The sequence below is a fragment of the Pan paniscus genome, chromosome 17 (assembly GCF_029289425.2).
Source record: "Pan paniscus chromosome 17, NHGRI_mPanPan1-v2.0_pri, whole genome shotgun sequence".
Taxonomy (NCBI): Eukaryota; Metazoa; Chordata; class Mammalia; order Primates; family Hominidae; genus Pan; species Pan paniscus.
This window is the reverse complement of record NC_073266.2, coordinates 87,407,676-87,424,601: the sequence shown is the minus strand read 5'-3', so window position 1 is coordinate 87,424,601 and position 16,926 is coordinate 87,407,676. Positions and strand designations below refer to the sequence as shown.

Sequence of the window (16,926 nt, the reverse complement as noted above, 5' to 3'; positions counted from 1 at the left end):
TCCCCAAAAGGGACACAGGGATCCTCAGGGACCCCCAAACACACTATGAGAACCACTGACTTAGATCTTTGGTGACCATTACTGAGTATAATCTTTGTGCTGGTGAAATTGGCCTTTGGGGCTTCCACCTCCTCCAAGGCCTCCTCCAAGGCACCACACTATTTGTGTATTAGGCATTTGTCTTTTTTTGTCACAATGAAGCCTTTCATTGTGTTTCAGGACCTGCAAAACCTAGATCCACTTTGCATGAGTATGAGAAAAAGTAATTTCTTTCACTTACAGAAGCGCTAATATAGAGAGGCCCATATAGAGGTCTGTGTAGAGGCCTGCATTACAGTTGAGAGAGAGGAAGGCCATCCCAGGCTCTCCCGGCTCTGCCTCTGGGCCAGCTTCCTCACTGTCGGGACATGGAAGAGAAAATAATTTATTTTTACCTTTCACTTTGTTCTCCCTTCTTCCTTTCCTTCCTCCCTCCCCTCCCCTCCTCCCCTCCCCTTCCTTCCCTCCCCTACCTTCCCCCTCCCCTGCCCTCCCCCTCCCCGTCTCCCTCCCCTTCCCCTCCCCTCCCCTCCCCCTCCCCTGCCCTCCCCCTCCCCGTCTCCCTCCCCTCCCCATCTCCCTCCCCTTCCTGTCTCCCTCCCCTTCCCCTCCCCTGCCCCCATCCACTCCCCTCCCCTGCCCCATCCACTCCCCTCCCCTGCCCCCATCTGCTCCCCTCCCCTCCCTCCCCTCCCTCCCCTCCCCTCCCTTCTCTCCCCTCCCTTCCCTCCCCTCCCCTCCCTTCCCTCCCCTCCCCTCCCTTCCCTCCCTCCTCCCCCCCTCCCTCCCTCCATCCCTCCCTCCCTTCCTTCCTTCCTTCCTTCCTTCCTTCCTTCCTTCCTCCCACTTGAGCAGGCCCCTTCCAAAGCACTGCACTATTTGTGTATTAGGCATTTGTCTCTTTTGTCACAATGAATCCTTAAATTGTGTAAGATTCCAGCCCCCACAAAACCTAGATCCACTTTGTATGATTGTGAGAAAAAGTGATTTTTTTTTTATTTACAGAAGTACAAATATAGAGGTCCATATAGAGTTCTGTGTAGAGGCCTGTATTACAGTTCCCTCCCTCCCTTTCTCCCTCACTGTCTTCCATCTTTCCTTCCCTTCCTTCCTTCTTTCACTCTGTTCCATTCCCTTTTCTTTTCTTCCTTCCCTTCTCCCTTCCACATGCTTTCAGCCAGCTAATTTACCTTTGACTTATGTTAGACTTGTAGAGCCAACGCTTGCTAGGCTTTGGCTGTCCCTTTATAGACTTTGCTCATATTGCAAACTGATATTTCTTCCTGTGTTGAAAATGAAGAAGAAAAGGTCTTGTATAAACAGAAGCCTCCACTATAGCTCTGTGTATAATAAGGAGAGCATTTTCAGGGAATAGCATCTTTTCATACACAATCACCTTGGACCACATCAAGCCTCCCTTGTTCCTCTAGGAACTGTGGTGAGACATACATTGGACTTAGAATTTAATGAAAATGATGAGTGGTTGGTGAAATATTTGGGGGAGGAAAAATTAGCAGAGACTCCTCATTTTAAATGTTGACTCTGTTCCTTCAGACACAGACAAAAAGAACTTCTTACCTAAAAATCCCTTGCGTTATGGAAGTATTTTTTGAAACTGGTCAGGAAAAAGAAACAGTGAAAACAGATTAGAGACCAAGGCAAGAAAAAAATGTTCTATTCAGAAAAGTGTCATAAAGAATCATTTTCAAACACATATAAGATTTTGCCCATTATATGCTGAAAAAGTAATTGTAAACATCTTAAATTATAGAGAAAATGAAGGTAACAGATTTTTTAGGAGATATGGTTATTTAACTCTTACTAATTAATAAAAATGTCATTCATCTGTCCAAAGATGACTAAGTTTCTTGCACAAAACTATTTCTTTGTATGTAAATTATAAACAGTGTCAAACTCTGCCAATGAAATGAAGATGACTAAATGTAATGGTCAGTAGTGTTAGTGTCCGTGTGTTTTGAACAGTTGCAAATGGTTTTTTGACATTCAGTTGACAGATTGAAAGAATGTCAACTGGACCTTGTATCCATTAGTAAAAAGTTATCATTGACAGAAGATGACAGCCATTGACTGTATGTTTCAGTTTAATTCCTTTTTTCAATTTTTATAAGTGAAAGATTGAATATAAAACTTAGATGCAAAGCAAAACACATCATTTTTGTTTTCTCTGGTGCAATTTGATTATTTCACGTCTTGAGGCTCTTTGGTCAAAAATCAATGTGGAGATTAAAGCAGAGAGACAGATATAAGACGTGGGACAGATTTAATTTATTTCAACTGCCAAGGGAAAGGTGATTGTGGCAGATTTTATAAATTGCTGTACATACCTTTGTTAGTTCTCAATGACTTCTTTTATAGCACATAGTATTGGATCTAAAAGAGAGATTTTTAGGACTCTCATACTCATACACACACACACACACACGCACATACAGACACGGACACACACACAGAGAGGGGCTCTTCCCCTGACTCCTACCTGCCTGCATTCATCTTCAGACAAGTACCAGGTCACTCAACAGAGGACCCCTGTCAACCAGCAGGTCAAGTATCCAGGCCTTGATTGGTTTTGAACAGAGGAGAAAATGGCAGAAGCAAGAACTGAACTCACATTTACCACTGACTTTCTTTGCTGAATGAAAAGAAATACATTTCTCTTGTCCTTTGCACTTATGTCCTGAAATGTAGAATGAAATAATTCCAGACTGACTTTTCTGAATTTGAAACTTGCCTGGACCGAAAGGCAAGGAAAGTGGGGACGGGGGGAGCACAGGGGAATGTCTGTTTATTGACAGTGACTACAGTTATTTTTGGCCCTTAACATCCTCTGGATTTTCATTTGTCATAAGAGAAGTATTTTAGGTGCCACTAAAATAATTTGTCAAATATTTTAATATTAGCTAAATGATTTGCAGACTACTATTGTTTAAACTGACCTTATTGGCTATAAAAAGAATGAAGGCAAAAGAAAGAAAATCAGCTCTTGCAGAAAGTCTCTGGAGGAGGCTAATATTGAAAAAACTTCTGTTTGCCATTGATAAGTATAATTACTCATGTCCTTGTATAATCGTCTTCCACCAGTGAGACCACTCAGGCGGGACCATCAAGGTTCAAATGAGGCATTGATGATTAGAGCTGAGGAATGACATGAAACAGGTTATGAAGAGTAACCCCAAATATGCAGGAGGAATGGGGAGATGGTGCATGGGAGACTGTAGTCAAATGACTAGGTTGGTATGGAGAGTCTAAGTTATGTATTAATATGGGACGAGGTAGGTTAAATTAAGTGATGACCGTGAAAACCTGCATCTCATATAATTGTCAAGCAAAGCTACCATTAGTTCTTGAGCAAAGATGGCAAAACAATAATCAAGAAAGAATAAGTTGCTATATGATTTTCAGTGTGCAAGTCTTTAACATTTTTGGTTAAGTTTATTCTTAAATACTTTATTCTTTTTATTATCGGGGATGGGATTTTGTTTTAATTCCTTTTTTGGATAGTTTGCTGTTTGTGTACAGAAACCTGACTGATATTTTATATGTTGATTTTTGTATCCTGCCTCTTAACTGAATTCATTTATTAGTTTGAACAGGTTTTTTTGCGGCACTTTTAGGGTTTTATACATATATGATTATGTCATCGGCAAACAGAGATAATATTACTTCTTCCTTTCTGATTTGAATGCCTTTTGTTTTCTTTTTCTTGTTTAATGGCTCTGATTAAGACTTCTTGTACTATGTTGAGCAGAGGTGTTGAAAGTGGCCACCTTTGTCTTTTTCCTGATCTTAGAGCAAAAGTTCTCAGTCTTATGTGACTTGGTATGATGTTAGCTGTGGGCTTTTCATAGATGGCCTTTATTGTGTTGGGGTAAATTCCTTCTGTACCTAATTTGTTGAGAGTTTTTTTTTTTTAATCACACAAGGATGTTGAATTTGTCAAATGCTTTTTATGCTCTATTTTGATGATCATGTGGCCTTTTTATATCACTTTGTTAATGTGGTGTATTACATTGATTGATTTACGTATGTTGAACCATCTTTGCATGCCAGGGATAAATCAGAATTGATTAGAATATACAATCCATTTAATGTGATGGTGAATTTAGTTTGCTAGTATTTTGTTGAGGATTTTTTCATCTGTGTTCATTAGGGATGTCAGCCTGTAGTTTTTTTTTTTTTTTTTTAATGGTGTCTTTGTCTGGTTTTGGTATCAGGGTGATGCTGGTCTCATAAACTGAGTTTAGAACTACTTCTTTTTTTAAAAAAGAATTAAATCATTTATTGATTACACATGATAATGTAGAACTGTTTCTAAACTCAGGATTGGCATTAATTCCTAGAATGCTTGATAGAATTCATCTGTGAAGCCACCTGGTCCTGGGATCAGTGATGGGTCATAGGCCACTGATCCACCTACCTTTGTAGGCACAAAGGTGTCCTACACAGGGTAGAGAGATACTGTCAGCATGATTTGAATCTCAGTTTGTGCTTTCCACTGCCTCAAAACACTCACACTTTCCTACTTTCTCCTTTTTCTAACTGACTAAGTTTCCATCACATTTGCTTTCTTTCCTATAGAGTTTCAGCCGTCTCAATGTCTATGTTTTTTTCCACATCAGACCAAACTGCTTCCCCATCATTGAAATATTAAGCATCTTGGATTTCTCAAACTTTTATAGTCTGAAAATTGCTACCCTCGAGTGACTTATTAACTTCCATCGATTTGTATTTATTTATTTATTTATTTTTTGAGACCGGGTTATGAGGCTGGCTAATTTTTGTATTTTTGGTAGAGATGGGGTTTCAAGGATGGTCCTGGGCTCAAGCAATCCCCCTGCCTCAGCCTCCTAAAGTGCTGGGATTGGTAGTGTGAACCACCACACCTGGCCTGCATCTATTTGTAATGTTCCAAACTCTGGTTATCAGAAATTAATTGAGATTAAGGATTATGGCATCTGCTTAAAGTTGTCAAAGCATCTTTTCAGAATATGCCCAGTAAGTGTTCTTGACCGATTATGTTAATGTTTCTATTCATTCTAGTAGGGGCTGTGTCCATTTTAATTTTAAGTTTTCTACCTCTTTTCTTTCCAGATTTTTTTCTTCAACGTTTAACCTTTGAGGTTTACTGATTGTTGATCAAAGAAACTGAACTTTCAAAAGATCAACTGCAATGATTGGAGAAAAAACTTTCATGAACTCTTGTTTACATATATAACTTTCAGATAGGGCTATTTACTTTTTTAACTTTCATTTTCTTATTTTGAATTTTTAATATAAGTGGCACATAATTGCTGGCCATCTGAATAGAAGAATGGGATTAGTAAATTAAGATTACAAAACTATTCACTAGGAAATCATAGTGCCACAGCTAAGAGAATCTTCCCAGATATTTCCTCTGGGACGATGTGAGGTATAGGATTGACAAGGAGGAAGGACAGGGGAATAGAGTGCTGTGAGTTATAAATACATCCCTATATAGATGATACATCTTATTTATACAGATTATAAATCTTGCCTGTAGATGGCTTGTGGGAGGTTACTGACTTTGAGACTCTGTGCTCCTGAGTTGGATTATAAAATTATTGAAGAAAGGAAATAAATTTTGCTTATTTCCTTGGCCTTTTATTTCTGTCAAAAACCAACCAGTTTGCTCCCAGTCCATTTGGATTCCAGAAGAGTTTCAGGTTGTAGACAAGACATTTTTTTTTTTTTAAGGATTCCATTAATCCAGAACCTTCTGTCCCACTCCTATGAATTTAGAATAGATATAAAGCTTGTAGACATGAGGACTGTCTGAGCTGGTGTGCACTGGGCTGACAGATATGTCCCTTTCCATGACATTGTGTGGTGAACCTCAGCCTTTTATTATCTTTACCTACATGGAAAGTAAAATGTCCATGACAGTTAATTTATATGATGGAGCAACACGACCAGAATCCCAGAGCACCGTGTCACTGCTCACAAGCTAAAATAACCTCTACTCAAACAGATCAACCACAATTTTCAGCCCAATTTAGTTTTCTCGGTGAAACTGGGTATCCAGATGAAACATAGTTTCCAGCATCACAAGTGAGTTGATTACTCAATCATGGCTATTATGTGGTTGAATCTTTACTTTACTGTTGCCTCTGCCCAGATCATTGTTTTAAATGATCTATTGCATTCAAAAAAATGCAACCGGTCAGTTAATTTGTTTTGTAAGCCCTACTATTGATCTATTCATTTTTTGAACACACAAAAACCTAGAATGTTTGCCTGCAGTCATTTTTATACATACTATTATTGTATAGATAAGTAAGATATTGAATAATAGTGATAAGTTATTGTCAGAGGGAATGAAACTCTAAAAGGTTACATGCTGAATTTATCTGACGACACTATTATATTGAAGAACATTGTTGACTGTACATTGCTACCTCATGTACATAAAGCAAGTTCTAACAGAACACCACTATAAACAATGCAAGTTTGTAGAATTAGAAAGCAGTTGATCCTAGGAACTGCTGTTCTACAGGTGGACCTTTATCTTGTGATTGAATTTTCAACTCTTTTCATAAAGTTTTTCTCTCCCTGGGAACTTAGACTACAAGTCAGGATTCAAATTCAGACAAATGTACTGATTTTCTTCCTACTTAAAATTCACACGTGGTGCTTTGGGAGGCTGAGGCGGTAGGAGTCCTTGAGCCCAAGAATTAGTGGCTGCTGTGAGCTATGACTGCACCATTGCACTGCAGCCTGGGCAACAGAGCCAGAACCTGTCTCCAAAAAAAAAAAAAAAAAAAAAAAAAAAAAGAGAAAGGAAAAAATAGTCAATGCATGGCTACATTTATTTGAGACCTTTCAAATGACTCTGACTGTGAAATAACCATTTATACTTTATTGTCGTATATGGAATTTACATTCTAAAAGCACCTGGGAATTGTTAACAGCTTGAGGTTGTCTCTTAGAGCCTTATTAAAAACTGAACATAAATGATTGTGCAAAGATTTCTCCAAAGGCAAGTAGAAAATTACTTAAAATGTAAAAAAAAGTTATTCTTATAAGATTAATAGCATTTCATTCTTAATAGAAATTCTAATTTAAGTATTACAACTCAATCAGTCAATTACTTTGAACTTCATCTGAAGTATTTCAAACATTATTGACATGGCTCCTGATAAATATTCAAAGGCGATGTACTAGGTTTGTGGAGGACTATGTTGTTTAATAAGAGGACGGAAAATGAAGAATAAACAGATCTGTCATAAGTAGAAGTATATCTTTGAACCCCAATTTGTATCTTTAAGCTATTATTTATACTAAAATGATTCAGGGATTTTAAAAATACATTTATTCAACAGAGGAATATTAGTTTTTTTGGTACAACTTTTATAAAATAAATATTTTGCAATCTTCATTGAGCACTCTAAAATTCATTTCCAGGATTAATTCAATGTTTTTAACTTTGGTAGAACTCAAAGGTAGGCCATGGTGTTCACAATCCTTTAGATATGAGTGGCATTTTAATTAATTAACTCACAGGGAGAGATTCTTTCATAAGTATCAAGTTGGAATGTTAATACTCTCAGTTGGATTGGTGGCAAGTGAAAATGGCTTTAGCTATGTTGGACAGTGAGTGAAACAATAAAAAACCTTATTGTGATGATGATGGACACGGGTAAAATAAAAAGTAGATGCTGAGTTGAGAAGATTTCATTAACAAAGGGTGGGGTATTTTCCGTGGGACGCAATGTGTAAATGAACCCATGGGAGGGAAGTTTATACAGAAAAATACAGGCTCACCAAGTATAGTTATCCTGATGTCACTGTGTCTTCAGTTTTTCACATCTTATGTGGAGCATTAGGATTGATTATTCACTCTTTTAATTTGTGTGTGTGTGTGTGTGTGTATGTGTAGGTGTATGAACTGAGATATCTATGAATATTTGTTAGGAGGAGTAACAAGTTTATTTTTCAACCTGCCATATGGTAAACACTCAACAAATACACACGATTGTGTGGGCAACTTTATAACCACACTTACCATATGCACACATGCCAAATCCCAAATATTTTAATCCAAACAAGTCATTTTGCTTTTATATTGACTATTTTCTCTTCCTGATCCAGCAAATAAAGGTATCAGTTTTGAAATCTAATCATATAATTCATTTTTAAATTATTGGCTCTTTTTAAAAAAGAGAGATGAGATGGGTTATTAAACTCTAGAGCATAAAGCAGCAGATTTTGAAATTATTCCTTGTTACCATTTCTTATAGCCAGGCATAGGCTTTCATGTTTTGTAGAGCACTTAGGGAATTTTTTTCATAAAATGGTTTAAAATTGGATAGTCTATTTGGAGGTATTCAGCCTAAGGCTTGCTGAATTTCATATTCTGAAAAGATCTGTACAACATTTATAACACCTTTAGATATAAGTCTTTGTAAATGCTATATGGTTTGCATTTTCAAGTTTCCTTTTTTAAAAAAATTATTTTTACTTTTATTTTTATTTTTATTTTTTTTTGAGACAGGGTCTCACTCTGCTGCCCAGGCTGGAGTGCAATGGCACGATCTCGGCTCACTGCAACCTCCTCCTCCTGGGTTCAAGCGATTCTTCTGCCTCAGCCTCCCAAGCAGCTGGGATTACAGGCACCTGCCACCATGCCTAGCTAATTTTTGTATTTTTAGAAGAGACGGGGTTTCACCACGTTGGTCAAGCTGGTCTCGAAGTCCTGACCTCAGGTGATCCACCCACCTCAGCCTTCCAAAGTGCCGGGATTGCAGACGTGAGCCACTGCACCTGGTCACATTTTGAAGTTTTCTAAGGACCCAAGGAAAGAGTTATAAGTAGCTGTTCTAAGAATTACGTGTCACAGGGCTTTGTCTTGGTCGCTATATGATAAACACACATACCATGTTTCTATGTGTGCCAGTGGCTGTTCTGAGAATTTACTCGTAGTTACTGATTTACTTGTCACAGCAGCCTGACTGCCCACGTTTGACGTCTGTGGAGAGTGAGGTATGGAGAGTTGACGGGACTTATCTCAGGCTTGGTAACTAATAAATAGAGGGGCAGGGATTCAGATCCGGGCCGACTGGCTTCAGAGTTCCTATTCTTGGCCCCAGCACTACTTTTCTGCTCAAAGTGGAAGAGAAAAACTACTCTCATCAGGAGACTCATCACAACAGAAGCTGGTGACGGTGGAGCTACAGAGCGTCCTTCTTCAAGAGGTTTATACAAGTGATAGGTTTCAGGCTGAACCAACGTCTAGAGCAAGTTTAGGCAAAGGAGTCGGGGAGCGGGGGTGGTGCGTGGTCTCCCGCTACTTTATTTCAGCTTGGGATCCTTCGCTGACGCCAATGCTGTGGGGGGACCTTCTCCCCTTCCTTCCTGTCTTCCTTCTAGGGGCTTGTGCACATCATGGAGTCACGTGAGGCAGGCTGTCCACACAGTGCCATGAGGGACAGGCACAATCAGGTAGCAGGTGTGAAGGCCTGGAGGGGAGGTGCTGGTTGCTGGTGAAGTCAAATCCACACCAGGAACAGATTAGGGGAACTTTAGGAGTAGCCTCTGCGCAAAGGAGACCTGGTGATGGCTCAGGTCTCATAGGCACAGCTTCTGGCCACTGCAAAGCACCTGTTCTCATGGTCTCACCAGATCCACCCACTTCCTGTGTGGGAAAGTCCACTCCCTTGAACAGCTTTCCAGGAATCTGCTAAAAGTTCCCAAGCACGCCTTTCCTTCCTCCTTCTGAGGCTTCTCCCTTCTTCTCTTCCTGTCAAATCCTGCTCTCTTGCTCTTGTGCCCAGACCGTAATGGCTTCTTGAAACCAGAGCTGGAGTAATCAGAATACTAGTCCCTCCTTCCTTAGGGACAGTGAGGGCTTCACCTCTAAAATCTCCCTTCCAAAAACAAAAGTTTATTTTCCATATTAAAACATTCTGAACACTTATGTTCTCTCATGTTTATGTAGTTTATATTGTACAGCTAAATACATAATATATTTAAATGGTATGGTCTGCCTATTGTGTGTCTTGTTGCAACCTGCAGACACCAGGTTGTTTATCTTGATTTCACTACAGCATTTGAAAAATTTCCTATTTCCTGAGGATAAGCATAATGGTAGCACTGTAATGTAGAGTTATACCTGATTAAACAACAGTAATAATAAAAATGTGCCGGAGAAATATAATTAGAAACAAAATCTCCTCCCTACCCAGAAAACTGCTCCACAAAGGTAGAAAACAAAATAATTTTGTTATTGAATAAGCACTAAATCAGAATGTAATGCATGTCACAGGCAACCTCCTAAGAGACTGCAAAGACAAAGAAATCTCACTCTCTCATACAGCCAAGTAGATACAACCCATTACATACATGCTCTAAAGATGAATGATAACTAGTCTTCAAGTAAGAGGGCTTGTCAGACATTTGTCACACATGCTTCATCCTAGATTCAACTGGTAATTGGGGATGACTGTGTGTGTTAGCTAATAATTGGCTTTATCCAAAGGAAAAACAAACTTCTCACATCTTTATGACAGGAGGTACTTTTGCACCTTGAGCGAGGTGCTTGTGGTAGTTTTCTACCCTCTCAGAAATTGGGAGGTAAGGGTGCTGTCTTCCTTGATGGTTACATTTCAAAGGGATGGCTCCCAGGTCCTCGAGAAAGACATTTCTCCATCAAAAGCCCACAAAAGACTTATCTGGCCGTTAAAAAGATGTGCATGTCTTTCAAAGAGACAGAGACAGAACTGCCAATTACAAGTTTTCTAAAGTCAATACCCTAAGAAAGGAGGGAGGAGAAATCCACTGGCAGACTGGGGCTCAGCAGCTGGAGCTCCCCTGGAAGGTGCTTTCTAGAGTAGAGCAGTGTTTCTCAACGCCATTCTGTGGAACACCAACATCAGGATCATCTGGTGTGCTTGCTGAAAGACATGGATTCCTGGGACTTGTTCCCAGGCCTAGGAATCAGGGTGATATTCCACAAGGCTCCATGTGGTCATTTGTATTGTTTTGTTTTAGAGACAGGGTCTTGCTCTGTCATCCAGGCCTGGGACTACAGTCCTTAGGACGGCCTGCCTGCAAGGTTGGCTCTCTGTGGGCATGTGGGAACTTGGATATTTGGAGGCTTTCAACAATTCTCTGACTGCTGGGGTGGCTTATTCTGTCTAAATGTTTATACAACCCATGTGGTTTATGCTAAACACCTGCTTTTCTTCAGGGACATCAGCCAGTCCTTGTGACTTTGCCCAGGCAGTTTATCCCTTTGCTGATTTGCTTTGGATCCTTCTGCTGTCATAAACCTGAGCTGTGACATGGGTACAGGCTGAAAGCCGTGTGTCCTTCCAGCAAATCCCAGATCCTGGGGAGGGGGCACCCTGAACATAACTGTGAAATAGTGTGTTGGTTGCCTTTTAATACTGATGGCTCATTTTAAGATGATATTTCTATTGTTATAAGAACATATACATTCTCATACTTGTTTTATTTGAAACACAGTTTGCATATACAATAGGCCTTATTTCTGTAGGCAATAAGTAATGACATGTCTTATATACATACATCTTCTAAGTTTAGTAAAGCTTATTCCTTTTATGTACCAAGTTTTTAAATTATCATTTTTAGATGGAAAGAATTCGAAGCTGGATAGCATGTTTCTTTGCCTTACTAAACAGAGGACAATAGATATAACCATCCTGTGGCTGTCCTGGTGTCCTCTGAGCACCAAGTCTTGCGCTTTGCTCTATGTGGTGGGCTATAATGAGAAGCAAGATGGTTAATCCCCGCTTTAAATTACCTTGTGCCATTATACTCTTGTATGTTTGTTTGTTTGAATTTGGTCCCCTCGCTCACTACAAAGCATCACCTACCTCGTTTGTTTTCCTCAATATTCTATAGTCTATTTTTTGCCATTTTTCTAGTTTTTTTATTGTTATAAAAAACAACGGTTTTAAAGTTAAAGTTAAAAAATAACTTCTGTTATGACAGGAAGCCAGATTCCCAAGAGACACCTTATGAGTCAAAGGTGACAGTATCTATGACAGTCTCACTGCTATGCTTATCCAAGCAGAGAACTTGTTGCATCTACTTCATTTTCTTTTTTATGGACATGGCATTTAATTTCTAATTCCTGATTTCAATCAAGACATGTCTACAGACATGAACACAAAAGCACTAGAAATAAAGCTAAACAGAAACAGTCTTGGCTAGGCTTTGACTCAGAGTCAAGTGTCCATAATAATCCCTTGGAGCCAGGCGTGGTGGCTCCTGCCTGTAATCCCAATGCTTTGGGAGGCCATTTCAGTAGGACTGCTTGAGGTCTAGAGTTCAACCCCAGGCTGAGCAACATAGTGAGATCTTGTCTCTACAAACAATTTAAAAAAATATTAGCTGGGCCTGGTGGCATGTGCCTGTGGTCCCAGCTACTTGGGAGGCTGAGGCAGGAGGATCACCCAGAATCCAAGCCTGCTACATGAACTCTTTTCTGCACACTAATTCACTAAGACAGTGAGAAAGGTATGTGCAGCTCTTGACATTCTGACTTTTGGAGCATCTATATAGTCTCTTTAAATAATATGTTCATAAAAATTGAGGTAAATGTGCAAGAAGTATAAGACTCAGAAATATTTGGGTAAAAATATGAGATATCTAATACAAAGGAGTCAGCCGTAACATTTTTCTCAATAAATGTGTCAATTTGAAGATGTTCCCATCTCTTTGTCCTCATGTGCTCACTTAAATATCCTTGCCATACACCAATCACTGTAGAGAACTTATGGCCCACAGTACTGAATGATGCTACATTATCGCACCAGAAGAAGTAGCTAATACAGTCATTCTATATTGTGTAGGTAAAACGTACACACAAGCTATCTTAGGGTATATGTTTCTCAACTGACATAAACCTTTAAAGTGTTTAAACCATTTGGGACAAGTATTTTCAACATAAAGAAAGTTTCCCACCTGATATACTAATTTTGCTATAATTTGCCATCAAGAGAGGCAAATTGTAGCAAAATTTCTACATCAGCTAGGAAGCTTGCTTCCCTCACTGGTTTGCTCTATAATGACAGAAAAATTATTTAGATTCTCTGGGCCTTATGTTTCTTAGTTAAAACCTGATAATACTTTTATTTTGAGGAAAAGTAGTTGCTATTTACTCAGAAGAAGGATTAGAGGTTGAAGCCATGGCCCTTTAATTCTCTGAAAATAATTTACACTCTAGGACCTTCTAGCTATAAAACATGGAAAGGTTTCTGAAATACAGAGTATAAAACTGATTTATCTGGACAAAGAAAGCTGACCTTTGAAAACTTGGAATAATATTACCATACCAATATCCACGTGATGCGTGTTTCAGGCATACAGGAAAGTTCAACACACTTTGTGCTACTGTTATTTCCGGTGGTCTGCCAAGGCAACAGTTATTGTATAGATGTTTACCAACAGTACCTGTGCCCTTCCCCAGGAAGGCGAGTCTAGCTGCAGGAGCAAGCATGCTCTGCTGTACACGACTACTTCAGTGTGACATCTCAACATGAAAAAAATAGAAACAAGTTATCCGATTAACCCTCATTTGGAATGTGTCTACGTAAAATATAAATGCATATTAAATATGCATGATTAATAACTTAAATCGTTTGGCGCTTAAAATGTTGAAACCACCTCTACATGCTTGATTTAAATCTCATAGCTACCCTTGTGGTTAATTTTATCATCATTATGGAGTTGCCAAAAAAAAAACTGTTTAAAACATTAAGTGTCCTATGTGAAGTCTTCCAGGGGAAAGAATTAGAAGACAGGACTAGGCCCCAAGGCTTTTCTCCTCAGTCTCTGTTTTCAATAAACCAATGTCTAAAGTGGGACAAAGGTTGAATATTTGTTTACATTATATAGAAAGTCAAAACTTGGAATGACCTGATAATGCAGAATCTGTCAGCTCACCCACATCTGCTCTGTGTGAACTCACTCACTATGGTCCATCTGTACACAAAACAAGGTCTAATATTTCAGTTTATTTTCTTAAAATCTAAAAAAAGTTAATTTTAGTTGACAAATAATATTTGTGCATATTTTGGGGGTACGCTGTGATATTTTGACATATGTATACAATGTAGAGTGATTAAATCAAGCCAATTAACATATCCACCACTTCATTTACCTATGATTTCTACTGTGAGACATTTGAAATTTACTCAGTTATTTTGAAGTATACATTATTATTGACTATAGAGACTCTGCTGTATGATAAATCTTAAAACTTGGCCAGGTGCTGTGGCTCACGCCTGTAATTCCAGCACTTTAGGAGACCGAGGCAGGTGGATCCCTTGAGGTCAGGAGTTCGAGACCAGCATGGCCAACATGGTGAAACCCCATCTCTACTAAAATACAAAAATTAGCTGGGCATTGTGGCGGGCGCCTGTAGTCCCAGCTACTCAGGGGGCTGAGGCAGGAGAATCGCTTGAACCCAGGAGGCGGAGGTTGCAGTGAGCCGAGATCGTGCCACTGCACTCCAGCCTGGGTGACAAAACGAGACTCTGTCTCAAAAAAAAAAAAAAAAAGAAATCTTAAGACTTATTCCCCTCGTGTATCTGAAATTTTGTACTCTTTGACCAACAACTCCCATTATCTCCCTCCCCATTCTCTTGCACAGCCTCTGGTAACCATCATTCTACTTTCTACTTCTAAGACATTAATTTTTTTAGGTTCCATATTTAAGTGAGATTATGTGGTATTTGTCTTTCAACAGTGTGCGAGGGTTCTCTCTTCTCCATACCCTTGCCAACTCTTTCTTCTTTCTCCCCTTCACTTCCCTCCTTCTTTCTTTCTTTCCCCTTCCTTCCTTCCTTTCTTTCCTTCCTTCCTTCCTTCCTTCCTTCCTTTCTCTTTCTTTCTTTCTTTCTTTCTTTCTTTCTTTCTTTCTTTCTTTCTTTCTTTCTTTCTTTCTTTCTTTCTCTTCCCTTCCTTTCGCTTCCCTTCCCTTCCTTCTTTCCGCCTTCCTTACTTCCTTTCTCTTTCTTTCTCCTCCCTGCCAGCCTGCCTTCATTCCTTCCTTCCTTCCTTCCTACCCCACTTTCCTTCTCTTCCCTTCCTTTCCTCTTTCTCTCTCTCTCTTTCCTTTCTTTCTTTCTTCTTTTACTGAAACAAAAGTTCTCACATATTTATTACTGAACCTACCTACTAGTGCAGAGCATATAAACAAAGAGAAAAAACATATTCCCAATAAAACATGTTCGACTGTCCAGATAGTGGTGACATTCACAGATCGATATGGTGACATGATCATGACTTTGACACAGCGTAAACCTGTGTGCCATCTCACGTACAATTCTGTATAAACCCAGCTTGGTTCTTCTTCAGTGGCTCCGTTTTGGAGCTGTACCTGGTTTTATTACCAGCTTTCATCTGAATCCACTGGGAAATGGTGCTGTGGGAAGTCAGGGAGCCTGAACGGAGGGACTGGCTGAAGCCATGGCAGAAGAATTTAAATTGTGAAGATTTCATGGACATTTATCACTTCCCCAATCAATACTCTTGTGATTTCCTATGCTTGTCTTTAATCTCTTAATCCCATCATCTTCGTAAGCTGAGGATGTACGTCACCTCAGGACCCTGTGATGGTTGTGTTAACTGCACAAATTGTTTGTAAAGCATGTGTGTTTGAAGAATATGAAATCTGGGCACCTTAAGAACAGGATAACTGTGATTTTCAGGGAACAAGGGAGATAAACTTAAAGTCTGGCTGCCTGTAGGCCAGGCAGGACAGAGCCATATTTCTCTTATTATCAAAAACGGGTAAGAGAAATATCACTGAATTCCTTCCCCAGTAAGGAATATTAATAATTCACAGCCCTGGGAAAAGAATGCTTTCCCGGGGGGGGCGGGGGGGCCCTCTATAATGGCCTCTCAGGGGGCTGTCTGCCTTATGCAGTTGCAGATAAGGGATGAAACATGCCCTGGCCTCCTGCAGCACCCCCAGGCTTGCTAGGATTAGGAAATTCCAGCCTGGCGAATTCTAGTCAGACTGGTTCTCTGCTCTTGAACCCTGTTAAGATGTTTATCAGTGACAATGTGTTCCTGAAACTTCATTAGCAATTTTAATTTCACCCCGTCCTGTGATCTTGCTCTGCCTCCATTTGCCTTGTGATCTTTTGTTGCCCTTGAAGCATGTGATCTCTGTGACCCACACCCTATTCATACACTCCCTCCCCTTTGAAAATTGCTAATAAAAACTTGCTGGTTTTACGGCTCAGGAGGCATCACGGAACCTGCCGACATGTGATGTCTCCCCTAGACACCCAGCTTTAAAATTTCTGTCTTTTGTACTCTTTCCCTTTATTTCTCAGACTGGCCAACACTTAGGGAAAATAGAAAAGAACGTACATTGAATTATCAGCGGCAGGTTCCCCCGATAAAATGGGATGATTTTGCTTTTGTTTCTTGGCCAGGAATTGCTTGACCCTGAAAGTCTTGGGAGAAGACATGGTGAGGAACAGAGTCAACCACACACACCATGATGGCGGCGAAAACCACGTGTTTTCTTTCATCTTTTTGAGAAAAGCCATTCAAAAAGGTGTGAGGTGGTCTGTCATTGTGGTTTTAATTTGCAGTTTCCAGCCTAACGCTTGATGTTAGAGAGTCAGGACCTGCGGGTTTTCCCTGGCATGTTCTTTGGCCCAGTTATTTAGGTTCTAAGTGACTTGCTTTCTTCACTCCCTAACTCCACCCCCACCCTAATAGAGGATAAACTATAGACATTAATGGCCACTCTTGCCTGCTGAACTCTGAGGGAAGGGACTGGCAATATTTCTATCATGAGCCTTTTCTAAGAGTTTATAACTCAGCCATAAATACTTGTCATTGCCAGAAACTTAGCCTAGAGGG

At 39.8% G+C, this 16,926-nt stretch overlaps 1 protein-coding gene across 1 annotated transcript in view; it reads left to right on the top strand.

Annotated features, from left to right (window-relative positions):
- Positions 1–16,926, top strand: part of CD226 (CD226 molecule) — a 96,194-nt gene that overhangs the window by 64,043 nt on the left and 15,225 nt on the right. The window lies entirely within an intron of this gene.